The sequence below is a fragment of the Saccopteryx bilineata genome, chromosome 1 (genome assembly GCF_036850765.1).
Source record: "Saccopteryx bilineata isolate mSacBil1 chromosome 1, mSacBil1_pri_phased_curated, whole genome shotgun sequence".
NCBI classification, from domain to species: domain Eukaryota; kingdom Metazoa; phylum Chordata; class Mammalia; order Chiroptera; family Emballonuridae; genus Saccopteryx; species Saccopteryx bilineata.
Window position 1 is genome coordinate 375,445,034 of NC_089490.1, and position 14,371 is coordinate 375,459,404.

At 42.8% G+C, this 14,371-nt stretch overlaps 1 long non-coding RNA gene across 1 annotated transcript; it reads left to right on the forward strand.

Moving 5' to 3' along the window:
- The first annotated feature begins 13,515 nt into the window (after positions 1-13,515).
- Positions 13,516-14,121, forward strand: LOC136320721 (uncharacterized). Its single transcript, XR_010728367.1, has 2 exons — positions 13,516-13,990; positions 14,043-14,121. It is a non-coding gene; the product is annotated as an uncharacterized lncRNA (long non-coding RNA).
- The last annotated feature ends 250 nt before the right edge of the window (positions 14,122-14,371 follow it).

A 14,371-nucleotide genomic window follows, 5' to 3' on the forward strand; every position in this document is an offset into this window, starting at 1 on the left:
TATTTCAATGGGGATATTTAATCACTTCATATTAATTTTTAAATATCCCTTAATTTTTGTGAGCAGTATATTTATCCTCTTTCACAGCAAAAGCAAGTGACTGAAATAATTCCAAACCTTATTATTACTTCTCTGAAGTAATTATTAAAAGTTAAAGGGCTTGAGCAGGTGGTGGCGCAGTGGATAGAGCGTCAGACTGGGATGCGAAGGACCCAGGTTCAAGACCCCGAGGTTGCCAGCTTGAGCGCAGGCTCATCTGTTTGAGCAAAGCTCAACAGCTTGAACCCAAGGTCGCTGGCTCGAGCAAGGAGTTATTGTAGCCCCACAGTCAAGGCACATATGAGAAAGCAATCAATAAACAACTAAGGTGTCACAACAAAAAACTAATGATTGATGCTTCTCATCTCTCTCCGTTCCTGTCTGTCTGTCCTTATCTATCCCTCTCTCTGTCTCTGTAAAAAAAAAAAAAAAAAGTTAAAAGACCTATCTAATTTTATTACATATTTAAAGTCACTGAATTAACCCAATATCATAGAGAAAAGCACGTGAAAGCTACATAAATTCCTACTATACTTCAGAACTTTCCAAATCCAGCTCATTTGATGGCCTATTGACCAATCATTGATAAAAGCATTCTCTGCCCTCCCCATAAGTGCAGAAAAGAGTAGCATTTTACTCATCACTGTACTGCTGTCAAGGCAAGCGTCAAATATTGGGGTGGGGTGGGAGGCAGATGAACAAAAGGTAAAACAGAGTTAAAGAGAAACGGTAAAAATGAGCAAAACAATGTTCTGCTCGCCCTCTGCTGGCTTCTTGGCAGTATTGCTCTTCAAAACTCTGCCTAATGTCCCAGCTTATTAGCTGGGTTCTCTCATGGAATCCAAAAAATATTTAGAATTGTTCATAATGTCCATATAAATAAGCCCCCTGCCCTCATCAAAGCATCCCCATCAAAACCATCAGTACTTTCTCTTCCTATCACTAATAATGGCTGTGGGGTGGTCAGCAATGGGGGACAGTCACGTGGGGAACCCAAACCCAGGAACTTTGCGGTTGCCCACATCCAAGTGCGCCAAAAAAAAACTTCACAAGAACCTTTGGAAAAAAGCGACCGTCTGTCAGCCAGTGAGATTTCACCATGTCATATTAGCTCAACCACTCTAGACAGGACCCTTTAAATATCTCTCATGTGACTTCCCTTGCCTCCATGTCCCCAACATCGCCGGGCGGGATGCACTCTGTACTCAATAAAGCCTTTTATTATTCCACACTTCATGACTCTGGCCCCTTCCTTCTTCCTAGGTGGGGAAAAATACCTTACATTTTAGTGCGGAAACCCAGGAGGAGTTAAGTCGGCAAGGACCGCTCCTCTTCTCTTCCCCTCCGAGAAAGAACCAGGACCTCCACCTTCCACCCACTTTGGTGCACGGTGGTAAGTCCCTTGCCTCCAGCCTTCCCCTCAGTTCTTTCTGCTCCCTGTCTGAAACTGTAGCTGCGTCAGGGACCTCTTTCCATTCCGAGTGCGTGTATGCCCGTGGGGAGGTACTGAGCACATTCACTTTACCATATCCATCCATGGCCAGGGCTTGAGGTTTGGGACGCCAATGCTCATCTCTGACCACTCCAAGGACTGAGGGCAGCTATGGAGGCACAACAATATCCAAAAACACTCCTGGAGTGCCTTATCCGAAATCTCTCCCTCCCTAAAGAAAAGGAAACTGTTCTTCTTCTTCGCTTTGGCCAGGCCACAGAACCCACTGGATAATCGAACCAGGAGACCTGAAGGGACTTTCGGTTTTAACACCCTCACCAATTTAACTATCTCCAAAAAAGCTGGGAACTGGTTGGAGATCCCTTACATTCAGGGCTTCTAGTTATTTGCACTCCTGTCCTAATCTCTGCACCACCTGCTACACAGTGCAGGCCCGTTTTCCAGCCAGAGAAACCTCACCTAAACCCTCCACTCCAAATCTTTCCTCCTTCATCCGCCTCCCAACTCTCTCCCCCTCCTACCTGAACCCCAGGGGTGCCCCTCTCTCGGAACTCCTCTCTGGTCCCTCTGTGGACCTCTTTCACTTGGGTCTCTCCCTTCCAAGAGCCCCTTCCCTTTGCAGGATCCTGTTTCTCATTCACCTGCAAATACCAATATCTCTTTCTCCTCCCCTGCTGGCCAGGGGCCCCTCCCTTTTCCACTGCCTAATGTCCCAGCTTATTAGCTGGGTTCTCTCATGGAATCCAAAAAATATTTAGAATTGTTCATAATGTCCATATAAATAAGCCCCCTGCCCTCATCAAAGCCATCAGTACTTTCTCTTCCTATCACTAATAATGGCTGTGGGGTGGTCAGCCCCTCCTCCATCAGGCCATTCTCCGCCTACTATTGGCTCTTACACAGGTTTGCAGGACCCCAAGGCCCAACCCCAATTTTCTTGCAGGAAGTTCTGGCCCTGTCCTGACTCTGGCTCTGGTGTTTCCTGCCGGATCTGGGTGCCGGACTTGCCGTGAGCCCCCCTCCTCTTATTCTCAACCCCTAAACCCCTATCCAGGACCTGTGAACATGGCATTTAAAGTTTTTAATGTTCCCAACTAATAGAAACAGACTGAAGCTGTTCACTAGGCCCACATGCAGCAGAAGGTAACACTCCAAACGCAGGCTCTTGTGGCAACCCTGAGGCCAGCAGAGTAATGGGGGCAAGGCGCAGGAAGTGTCGACCCAAGTCCAGGCCACAAGGAGGAATCCCACCAGCAGCTTGGTTTAAGTGTGGCAAGCAGGGTCACTGGTCCCAGCAGTGGCCCTGCCTGAGGCCACCCACTAAACCCTGCCCTAATTGCAAGCAGCCTGGTCACTGGTGGAGTAATTGCCCCTTTGGGAAACAGGTTTTTTTTCCTCAGCACCTCTACATGGAGGACAAGCTGCCCAAATGGGAAGGCCAAGCTAGCCAGACAGGCCCATCATTTGAACTCCTAGACCTCATGAACGGCTGACACGGCCTGGACTCGGAGACCCCCCATCATCCTCACCAAACCCAGGGTAATGCTGCAGGAACGGGTAAGTCCATCTCACTTCTTGTGGACACGGGGGCTACCTTCTCTGTTTTGCCATCACACTCTGGACCTCTAGTTCCCTCACAGGTCTCGGTTATGGGAGTGAATGGGACCCCTTCTTTTTCCCTTCACACACCACCTCTGACATGCAGTTTTTCCTCTTCATACACCACTCCTAACATGCAGTTTGCCTCAAGCTTACCCTATACAGGATGGCTAACAGTTTGGAACCAATGACTCCACCCATCTCCAGCTTACCAAAAGACTGGACCCTGAAAATCCCTCTATTACTCCTTTTTTTTTTTCTGTATTTTTCTGAAGCCGGAAACGGGGAGAGACAGTCAGACAGACTCTCACATGCGCCTGACCGGGATCCACCCAGCACGCCCACCAGGGGCAATGCTCTGCCCACCAGGGGGCAATGCTCTTCCCCTCTGGGGTGTCGCTCTGCCACGACCAGAGCCACTCTAGCACCTGGAGCAGAGGCCAAGGAGCCATCCCCAGCGCCCGGGCCATCCCCAGCAGTGGAGCCTTGGCTGCGGGAGGGGAAGAGAGAGACAGAGAGGAGGGGGGGTGTGGAGAAGCAAATGGGCGCTTCTCCTGTGTACCCTGGCTGGGAATCGAACCCGGGACTTCTGCATGCCAGGCCAACGCTCTACCACTGAGCCAACCAGCCAGGGCCTCCTTTTTTTTTTTTTAAATCCTTACAGGACCACATCCGCGAAGTTTCTCCAGTCATGGCCAAACACATATTCCTCTGACACCCCTCAAAGCCACCACCATCCAATCTCCCCTTCCCCACCATGCCCCTAATCAGCAGGAAGTAGCCAGATGAATATACAGCGCCCCTAATTAACACAAAAAGATTGGAATGTCGGGTGGTCAGCAATGAAGGACAGTGACCTGGGGAACCCAGACCTGGGAACTTTGGCTAGGGCCGCCCACATCCAGGTGCACCAAAAGAAACTTCCTAGGAACCCTTTGGAAAAAAGCAACCATCTGTCAGCCAGTGAGATTTCACCATGTCATATTAGCTCAACCACCCAAGACGGGACCCTTTAAATATCTCTCACGCGGGTCACTCCATGCGACTTCCCTTGCATCCATGTCCCCAGGACCAGGGAACATCACCGGGCAGGATGCGCTCTGTACTCAATAAAGCTTTTTATTATTCCACACTTCGTGACTCTGGCCCTTTCCTTCTTCCTCGGCGAAGAAAAATACCTTACAGTAGCTACTATGGAAAAGACAAAAACTGTAGATACTAATGGCTTGACACCTAATTTTTCAAAAGAGTGATTCAAAAGAAGAAAGATGTGTAGTATTTTATTATTTTTGGTTTTCTAAGAATATGACCCTTACTTATAGATCAAGATGCAGCTGAATGGAGTAGAGAAACCACTGCATTTTGAATTAGAAGACCTGGGTATGAATCTTGGCTTTCCTTCTTACTCACTGGTTGTGTAACCTTTACAGTTACTTTTATATTGGTTGTGTAACATTACCATTTCTGGAACTGGCTTTCACCAGCCTGTGAAGTTACACAACAGAATTGTTGGATACTTTTCTAATTCTAATATTTTATTATTGCTGTCGAATCACAAAAATTTAATGATTTATTCTTCTTTTTCTTTATACCATTTGGGTTATTTTTAGACATGAGCAAAATGGTTAAAACCATTCTTATAATCATCACCTTCCTTCCTTGATATAGCACCAAACACACTGTGGATACCCAAATTAATCTTTTTTTTTTTTTTTTCCAGTGACAGAGAGAGAGTCAGAGAGAGGGATACATAGGGACAGACAGACTGGAACAGAGAGAGATGAGAAGCATCAATCATCAATTTTTTATTGTGACACCTTAGTTGTTCATTGATTGCTTTCTCATATGTGCCTTGACCATGGGGCTACAGCAGACTGAGTAACCCCTTGCTCGAGCCAGCGACCTTGGGTCCAAGCTGGTGAGCTTTGCTCAAACCAGATGAGCCTGCGCTCAAGCTGGCAATCTCAGGATCTGGGTCCTCCATGTCCCAGTCTGACGCTCTATCCACTGCACTACCACCCAGTCAGGTCCCAAATGAATCTTAATTGATACAGTACTATTTATGATGGCAATAAAAAGCTCTGGGGTTTTCATTTGAGCCAAACTCCCTCCTGGTAATATGGCTAGTTTTTTGAGTAGCAGCTGTGACTAGATCTGCATTTCCTTCCCCACGCCACCCCCACAACAGTCTGAAATCTTTGTTTCAAATGAGAAAATCAAAAGCTAAAAATGCAGTTTCAATCTGTCCTACCGTCCAGTCATTAGTTAAATTCTCTACATCACATTTCTTTAAATCATTTGACTCTTAAATGTTGTCGCAAGAAATGAGGATACAAAGTGGTGGGAGATACAGGTCAGAAGATACAGGTTCCAGTATCAACTCCACTTCTCAGTTTAATATCTACATCTTTCAAGATTAAAATATAGCATGTCATGAATGAGAGAGCATGTGAGCACTGAATAAATACTCTTTGTTCCCAGATGTAACTGGAAGTCCATAAATAGTAGCAAGAATAATTATACATACATATGTGTGTATGTGTGTGTGTGTGTGTGTGTATTAAGGAGATATATACATATAGATGGAAGGGTATTGTGATCTACAATAAAAAATTTACAATTGGTTCTGGTTCCTTTTCCTTACAGGGAGCTCCTAAAACCTTAGAATTTCCTAAGAGATAACAGTGATAAAGATGTCATTGTTATTTATAATACAATCACCTTGACAACAATACTAGAGTTGCTAATAAGGAGACTATTAGAAAACCTCAAAGGAATGGGGACTGGTTGCCAGGGAAACCAATCACGTGATCAGAAGGTTGGAACTTGAGGACCCATCTGAGAGGGAAAAGGGGCTAGAGATTGAATTCAATCTTCAATGGCTTATGATTTAATTAGCCATGCCTACTTAATGGAGCCTCCATAAAAACCCAAACGAATGGGGGTGGAGTTCAGAGAGCCACCCAGGTAGTGAGCATGTGTAAGATTGGGGAGAGTGCTGTGCTCCAGAGAGGCATGGAAAGCCCCGCCCCTCTTCCCACACACCCTGTTCTACACATCCATTAGGCCAGCTGCTCCTGGGTTATGTCCTGTTCTTATAAACTAGTAATCTAGTAAATGAAACGTTTTCTTGAGTTCTGTGAGCTGCTTTAGCATATTAATAGGGGAGGGGTGGAGGAGAGATTCATGGAAACTGACGATTTATAGCTGTGGGTCAGGAGTATAAGTAACAACCTAGATTTATGATTGGAGTCTGAAGTGGGAAGGGGGCCTTCTTGTAGGACTAAACTTTTCAACTTTTTTGAAATCTGACACTATCTCCAGATAGTATCAGAACTGAGTTAAATTGTAGGACACCCAGTTGGTGTCAAAGAACTGCTTGGTGTGTGGAAAACTCAACATATCTAGTGTCAAAAGTAAAGGAAAACACAGGAGGAGGTGTTTTCTTTCATATATTATATATAAATATCATAGAAGTGTGTGTGTGTGTGTGTGTGTGTGTATACTATATATATATATAAATTTTAGCATAGTGCCTGGCATATAGCTAAGCTCTCAGTAATTGGTAGCTAATATCTATAGATTGATATAGATATAGATATAGATGATATAGATATAGATCTAAATCTAGATGTAGATAGATATAGATATAGATGATAGATATAGATATATATCTATACAGAACACAATTCAACTGAGTATATTTTAAAGCTCCTTTTGGCTCTATTCAGCAATCCCTGAATCACGCAGTGTCCCTTCTAGGAAATAGGAGAGCTGTTTAAAATGAAGGCTTTTCCCAACAGAAGGGAGCAAGAACAGGGAAAACATAGTAGACATTTACTGACTGGTTAAAGCAGGGATATTTTACTCTTAAGTGTTGGAGTCCATGGGAATCTGAAAAGACCAGAGTAACAGACTTTATTGAAAGGAAGAAAGGAACCTTGCCGGGCACTTCTCTGGGGAGAAGAGCACCAGTACAAGCGAGGGGGGTGAATTTATAGGGTAAAAGGAGAGTCTCGAGCAAGTGGGTGTCGAATCAAAAGTCCTGGTATGTCCGGAATGCTCCTCCTTGGGGGGCTTGCCAGCTTCTTGGAATTCCTCTGCCTCAGGGGCGACAGTCCAGTAAGGGTGAGGTCTGACAGATAAGCGGAACATCAAGGGGGCAATTTGGAATTCACGTATCTATCAATAAGGAGTGAAAGAAAGTTTTGAAGCCTAGTTAGGTAACTTTTGCTGAGCAGGCAAATACTGATTGGTTCTGGGCCTTTTCTGGGAGAGCAGAACTTAGAACTTAGTTCCATTTTGGTTTCCTAACATGGGGCTTAGCACAAACAATTCTGTCTTGGGCCTAAGCTGGATACTATAACTTACTATGTATTATACACACACACACACACACACACACACACACACACGCGTATATTGTATATGTATATATATGTTTGTTAAACACATAGAGACATGATCATCTATTTCCTACAACAACACTATAAGGCAGATGATATTATCCCTATTTTATAGAAGAGATATGAAGTTTAGAGAATTAAAGTAACTGTTATATGTTATCCCACTAAGAAGTGGCCAAGCCAAGATTTGAACCAGGTATCTAATTCCAAAGCTCACTGAATCAGAGTTCTGTTTTGTGCCCCAAGTAGAGGACATTGAAGCCACTTAGCTTTAGAAAACAATTGCTTATGCACCCTCCAGAATAACAAAAATTAAACCCTCAATAACAACTGATAATCCCAAGTCCTGGTAAGCACATTCAGGAGTGTAAGTTGGTGTTAGAAGGAGTGTAAACTGAGGCAATTCCCTAGGAAAACTCTTTGGCAGTATCTACTCAAACTACTTACACACTGCCTACGATTCCAACAATTCTACTCTCTGTCATAAACCCAAATAACAGTAAATATACGTGCACCAAATTATTCACAGCAGTATTATTTTTGAAAGCCATAAAGGAAATCAACCCAATGTCCATCTACAGTGAAATCGATAAAATAAATATTGTCACCTCCATGTGACAGAAATACAATTCGACAATGATAACAACCTACTGCTACGCACAAAATGGGTGGATTTCACAGACACAATGTTGAGCACAATAAGCCAAACACAACAGTATATATGAAACAATTCCAAATCTCAAAAACAGGCAAAGCTAATTTATGGCGAAAGAAGTTAGAATGGTGGTTACTTTTGGTGACAAGTGACAATAATTGAGGGGGGAAGTATAAATAAGGCTGCTGAGATGCTGGAAATTTCTTGACCTGGGTAGTGATTAGATAGATATCAAAATTCAACAAGCTATAGACCTAAGATTTGTATACTTTTCCATGATATGTTAGAATTCAAGATGAACGCTTACAAAAAAGAAGAAAAAACACCCCAACTCCTAAGCACCCATCCTTCTCCATTTCCCACATCCTTTCTCAGAGCACCACACCTCCTCATCCCAAACTTGGGACCCATTCATGCTAATGTCCCATGCTTTTCCTAATTCTCAGTTTCTTTGGCCATCATCAAGTGCCTTTTATGTGAAGTCAAGATTCAGCCTCACAGGGAACTGAACCACCAGCTATCTTAAACCTCAGTTTGACTCTCTGCCCCTCTCTATTCTTCCAATTTGATCATCGCCTTTACCTTCCTACCTTCTATTTTGACTTTGGGAGCTCGGGTTCTCTTCACATTCTCATAGCCAATCAGCTTTCCCTGATTTGTTTCCAAAGATTTATAATGTTAATCATTCCATGTAGCCACTTAGCTTTAGAAAATGTTAGCCATTCAACTAACAGCCATAGGCTGTGGAAATACTATAGTAAACCGAACCAACGTGTTGTCTTCTTTCATAACTCTTACCATTGCTAGAAACTTCCTTGACAAAATTTAAAACTATATTGTTTCTTGTCCTTCTGATGGACCTGTCAGACAATTCCTCTACCTTGAATTAATCCAGTTGTCTGACTTCACTGGTCCTGCACAAGGACACCTATGTACTAGAAGAGAAACTGAAATTCTCACTTCATAGATTTTTGTCTCTACATATTTATGCTTTCTAACTTCATATAGACCCTAACTGTTGCTCTTCTATGCCCCTATAATTTTCTTTTTATTTCCCCTATCTCTAATTGACATCGAGCATTTCATTCACATACAAATGCAGGCAACAAATTATTAGCAGTAGCTATTGGTACTGCTACAATATTAACAACTGTCTACAGTATCTATAACCTCATCACCAACAGAAATCACAGATATTTTGTATTAAATTACAGCTGTTACAGATATCTCAAAATATCATTTACATTCCTCGCTATTTCAAAATTATGGAAGTTATTAAATTTAATATCAGACTGTGCCATTTTATGCATTTTAAAACATCTTGGCATATTTTTTTAATACTTCTCCCCTCAAAAGGTAGAAGCTACATTCCCTCTCCTCGAATCTGGGCCAGGCGCAGTGACTCATTAACCAACAGCAGGTGGAAGCGGCCATACATGACTCCAGGGAAGAGGTCATAAAAGGCGAAGCAGCTTTCACCTTGCTTGCCGGAACACCAGCACTGGAAGCCCTGAAGCACCATGGAATAATTCTAGCTACCGTACAACTAGCATGGGGTCAGGATGACTAATTTAGTCTCAGCAGAGAGACCACATGGGAAGGCTTGAAGGACAGGAAGGAAGAAAGAATGAAAGAAAGAGGGGGTAGGGGGAGCAGGTACTGGCCAGGCTCCAGTTGTCTTTTTTTTTGATTGGTAGAGACAAGGGCTTATTACGAGTTCTCTCTGTTCTGGCTGATGGGAGCACAGACTATCAGCCAGAAACTGTTTGGCCTACTACGTTTTGGTGGGTCTTTCCCCAGCTTCCTGATGTTTCACCCTTCCACAGCACAGGTCAATACTCAGCCAAAGGTCCAAGGGGAAAGGCTGACTCTCTGAAACCAGCAGGTCCGCTTCCCTGCACTTCCATCTCGCTCTCCTTCATTCAGTGAAAGCACCTGTCTCTGTTTAGGTTCCCCTGCCTGCTCCAAGCCCTGAACACTGGCTCCAGGCACTGAGCTGGGGTCCCTACAGGACTTACCCTGCTTCTGTTCTCTCAGGGATCACAATTCTGTATTGCCTGGTGTCCATTTGAAAACTGCTGTTTTCAGTGGAAGAGCAATCTGCAGAAGCAGAAGTCCAAATGTTATTGTTAAAACCTACAGAAAAAAAACACCCTGAATTGTGTTGTCTGATCTTAAATTCATACTCAACAGTAGAGGGAAAAAAGCCTCTCATGCTATAGTAATAATAGTAAGCTTCTTGAAAATGTTCTCTATGGTAGCTACCTCTAATTTCTCACTCTTTAACTGGGTATAATCCAGCTTCTACCCTCCACGCCACTAAAAGATCTCTTATCACACTATTTACAACCATCTTATTAGTGTAACTAAAGAATACATTGTAGTTCTTTTCCTACTTGACCTTATACAGTTATACTAACCAATACAGTAGCCACAGCCACATGTAGCTACTGAGTACCTGAAATGTGATTAGTCCAAATTGAGAGGTACTGGGGGTATAAAATACACACCAGACTTCTAAGACTTAGTATGAAAAAAGGGATACAACATACTTGATTAATAATTTTATATTAATTATATGATAAAATGATAATGTTTTAGAGGTATTGGTTAAACAAAGTATATTTATAAAATCAATTTCACCTATTTCTTTTTACCTTCTAAACTGCTACTAGAACATTTACAGTTACCAATGACATATGTGAGTCTCATTATGTGTCTACTGGCCAGAACCTCTTGTACTCGTCTAGCAACCCTTGGTACTGACAGGGTCCCGCTTTCAACTCTCCCCTTCCTTGGCATGTGGGACTGTGCTCTTCCTTAGTTTTCTGACTACCTCACAGTCTGCTCCTTCTCAGACTTCTCCTCTGAGAACTGTATCTATTGTTCTCAGGTTTTAAAGTGCTGTAGAATCACCTAATTACTTGCCAAAAATGCAGATTCTTGGAGCTCATCAGTAGAGATTCTGATCTTGTACTAACATTTACCCAAACCGATCTTCAGCTCAAATTCCTCTCATCGCCTGCCTCTTCTTTCCAACGGTGTACTGTGCACCTGCACTTGGGTGTCTTAGGTTAAACCTTTAACATTTAATTCCTTGTCTCTATTCCCCTTTTGGCCTCCCAATTAACCAAGCTAGAATCCTAAAATCTTTATCTCCTTCCTCATGTCTATGTTAAATCAGTTACTAAATGTATTTGCTTAACTTCTATCCACCCTGTTTTCTTTAGTCCCTTAATTTGAGGTATTTCAATGTTGGTACTATTGAAATTTTGAAACAAACAGTTCTTTGATGAGGGGTTGTCTTGAATATTGTAGGATCATTAGCAGTTCTCCTGTCCTCACCCCACTAGCTATCAGTAGGACCCCTTAGTTGAAAAAACAAAACCAAAAAATGTCTCCATACATTACAACCTGTCCGCTCACCCCAGAGAGCCATTGAGTCGATGGAGGCCATCATTAATCACCTGCATCAAGGAAAGAGATCCCACCTGGCATTCCTGCCCAGTACTGCACCTCTTCCCTGTCCTCCACACTCCTTTCAGTTTTACAGTTAACTTCAGAATAAAATTTAGCACCTCTGCCAGGGCATTAAAAGGGCATTATCTGTCTTCTCCTCATCTCTCAGTTTTCCAGTCCAGCTACACTGAATTCCTTGCAGTTTCCTTAAGGGTGAATGAAACTCATAAAAAAGGTTAAGTACACTAGTAGCTTATGAGATAAATGCAAAGTTCCTAGAATGTTTTATACAGACAACTTAAGTGAGCATGTGTTTTTGAAACACAGGCAGAATTATGTTAAATATATATATATATATATATATATTAAGTAAACTATCAGGCATGCCAAAGTTAAAATAAATTGAAAATATCATGGAACCCAGAGTTGTTTATAGTAAAAAAAAAAAAAGGGAGGGGGTTGAAAAACTAAGCTATGAATAATTATGCTATCTCTGAGCTGACAGTATGTCACCATTAAATCAACCATCCAGTAGGTGACACATATTTTAGTCTCAGAGTCTATCCAAAAATAAATAATATATATATATATATATATATATATATATATATATCAATAATCCATGTCTGTTCAGGCTAGTTAGTAAGCTCTGCTTTTGTCCAGGCGGGTTTCCCTGTACCCATCCAACAAAGTGTGTGCTTTTGGCCCAAAGCACTTTTTACCTATGCTCCTCCTTGTCGTGACCTAAACTCTAACATATCATCAATGAAAAAGGCTGATTTGGCAGATGGAACATATGAACATTGCTTAACTCTTGATTCAGGTGATGTCCTCCACTAAATGTGTCAACTTGCTCCAACTCTTTTCCCTTGCTTTTCTCTGCATATTAAAATCAATTCCGTAAACCATGTTATTCAAGCATCTTAATTTGGTCTCTGAGTCTTCTTTCCTTAGCTCTGGGATAGTTGGTCTAGTAGTTTGCAATGGAGGCCAGCATTGCATCAGGTCAGTTTTCCATATGACTGCTGAATTCAAGCAACAATCTCCTCTCAGAATGCCCCTCCGCTTTAGTGACTCTCACTTTAAACTGTTCATAACCTGTGTTTCCATTACATTTATCACATCACACTGTGATTAACTCTTCACTCCTTTGTTTCTCTCTCTAGTCTACCAGCTCTTTGAAAGGAGGGATAAGTGTTATTCTTTTGCCAGTGGCAACCACGACATAACTACAGAAAGAATTACTGCATGGAACCTCCTGAATAAACAGTTGAACAGATTATTCATTGTTTTTGTCTTTCATTCCCCAGTTCTAAGACTGGAGTAACTCGCTGAGCAGCAAAACCCTGCCTAGTTGCATGGCAGCATGGAGATAGTAGGAAGAACCATAGGCTCATTGCAGAGAACAACATACCTTAAGTGTGTGTAGCATTACTAGCAAGCATGGGCCTTGGTGGCCCGTATTTTTCTGTCTTACATTTTCTCACTTGGCTAGTATAAAAAAAAAAGTTGGAGGTGGTGGTGTCAGGTTCCCTCTTAGTCCCACCTGAAAACTGAAAACAGTTGAAGCCTGAGACCCTTTACTCTAAGGCAGGGGTCTCAAACTCAACTCAGCATGTGGGCCGCAGAGCAAGATCACAGCCGTTCGGTGGGCCACACTAGGTCTACAAAAGGCAACTGTTACGCAACACTTTTCTCACTGCAGTTGAAAACAAAACAAAATCAGTACAAAATTGTTTGGCGGGCCGCATGCGGCCCACGGGCCGCAAGTTTGAGACCCCTGCTCTAAGGGATCTTGAGTTCTCACAGATTCTAAATAAATAAAATCTATTTCAAAAACTAATGAGTGCCTAAACTGTGGCAAACAATAAGGATACAAGAAATATAGTTATTTCTTCATGTTAGATTCAAGGAGTACTGACATGCTGGGGCTGCCAAGAGTGTACAAGGTCCCTGTGATGCTGAGAACAAAGAGTTCAGCAACATCCTGCATTGAGTCAGAGACCCTTATCAGAAGTTTATGTTTGAAATTCTCCACTGAGTAATACCCCCCCCCCCCCCGTAACTGCACACAACCTCTCTAGCCAATGACTAACAGCCACATCAGTTTCTGTATGATGCTTGCTCATCCTAGATAGCCACCCTATAAAAAGGAGCCATTTTAGAAGCTCGTGGCTGCAGTCCCTGTGCAGGTTTGGGGGGCTGCAGTCCCTGTGCAGGTTTGGGGGGCTGCAGTCCCTGCGCAGGTTTGGGGGGCTGCAGTCCCTGTGCAGGTTTGGGGGGCTGCAGTCCCTGCGCAGTTTGTTGGCTGCACAGGTTTGGTTGGCTGCAGTGCTCCAGTCTCTTTGGAGGCGTGGGTTGCCTGCAGTCCCTGTGCAGGTTTGGGGGGCTGCAGTGTTCCCCTGTGTGGGTTACCTGCATCCCTGTGCAGGTTTGGAGGGCTGCAGTGCTCCCTTGCATGGGTTACCTGCAGTCCCTGTGCAGGTCTGCAATAAAACTTATAAAATTTACTTTGTGTCTGCTGTGGTCTATCTCGCTAGGATGTAACACTTCACTCAACATTTACAAGCATCTTCCTGGACCCCAGATTTTACTTGAGGTAATAAAAATAGCTTTTTCTTTTTTTTTTTTTTTTTTTAGTTTAAAAGAGATACATTTGGGCATATATTTGGCTTGAATAAATAAAATGTGAGATCTTAAATAAAGGGTTTGTTCTTGAGGTCCTTTTAACTCATTCATTCACTTCTTCAGGGATAAGAA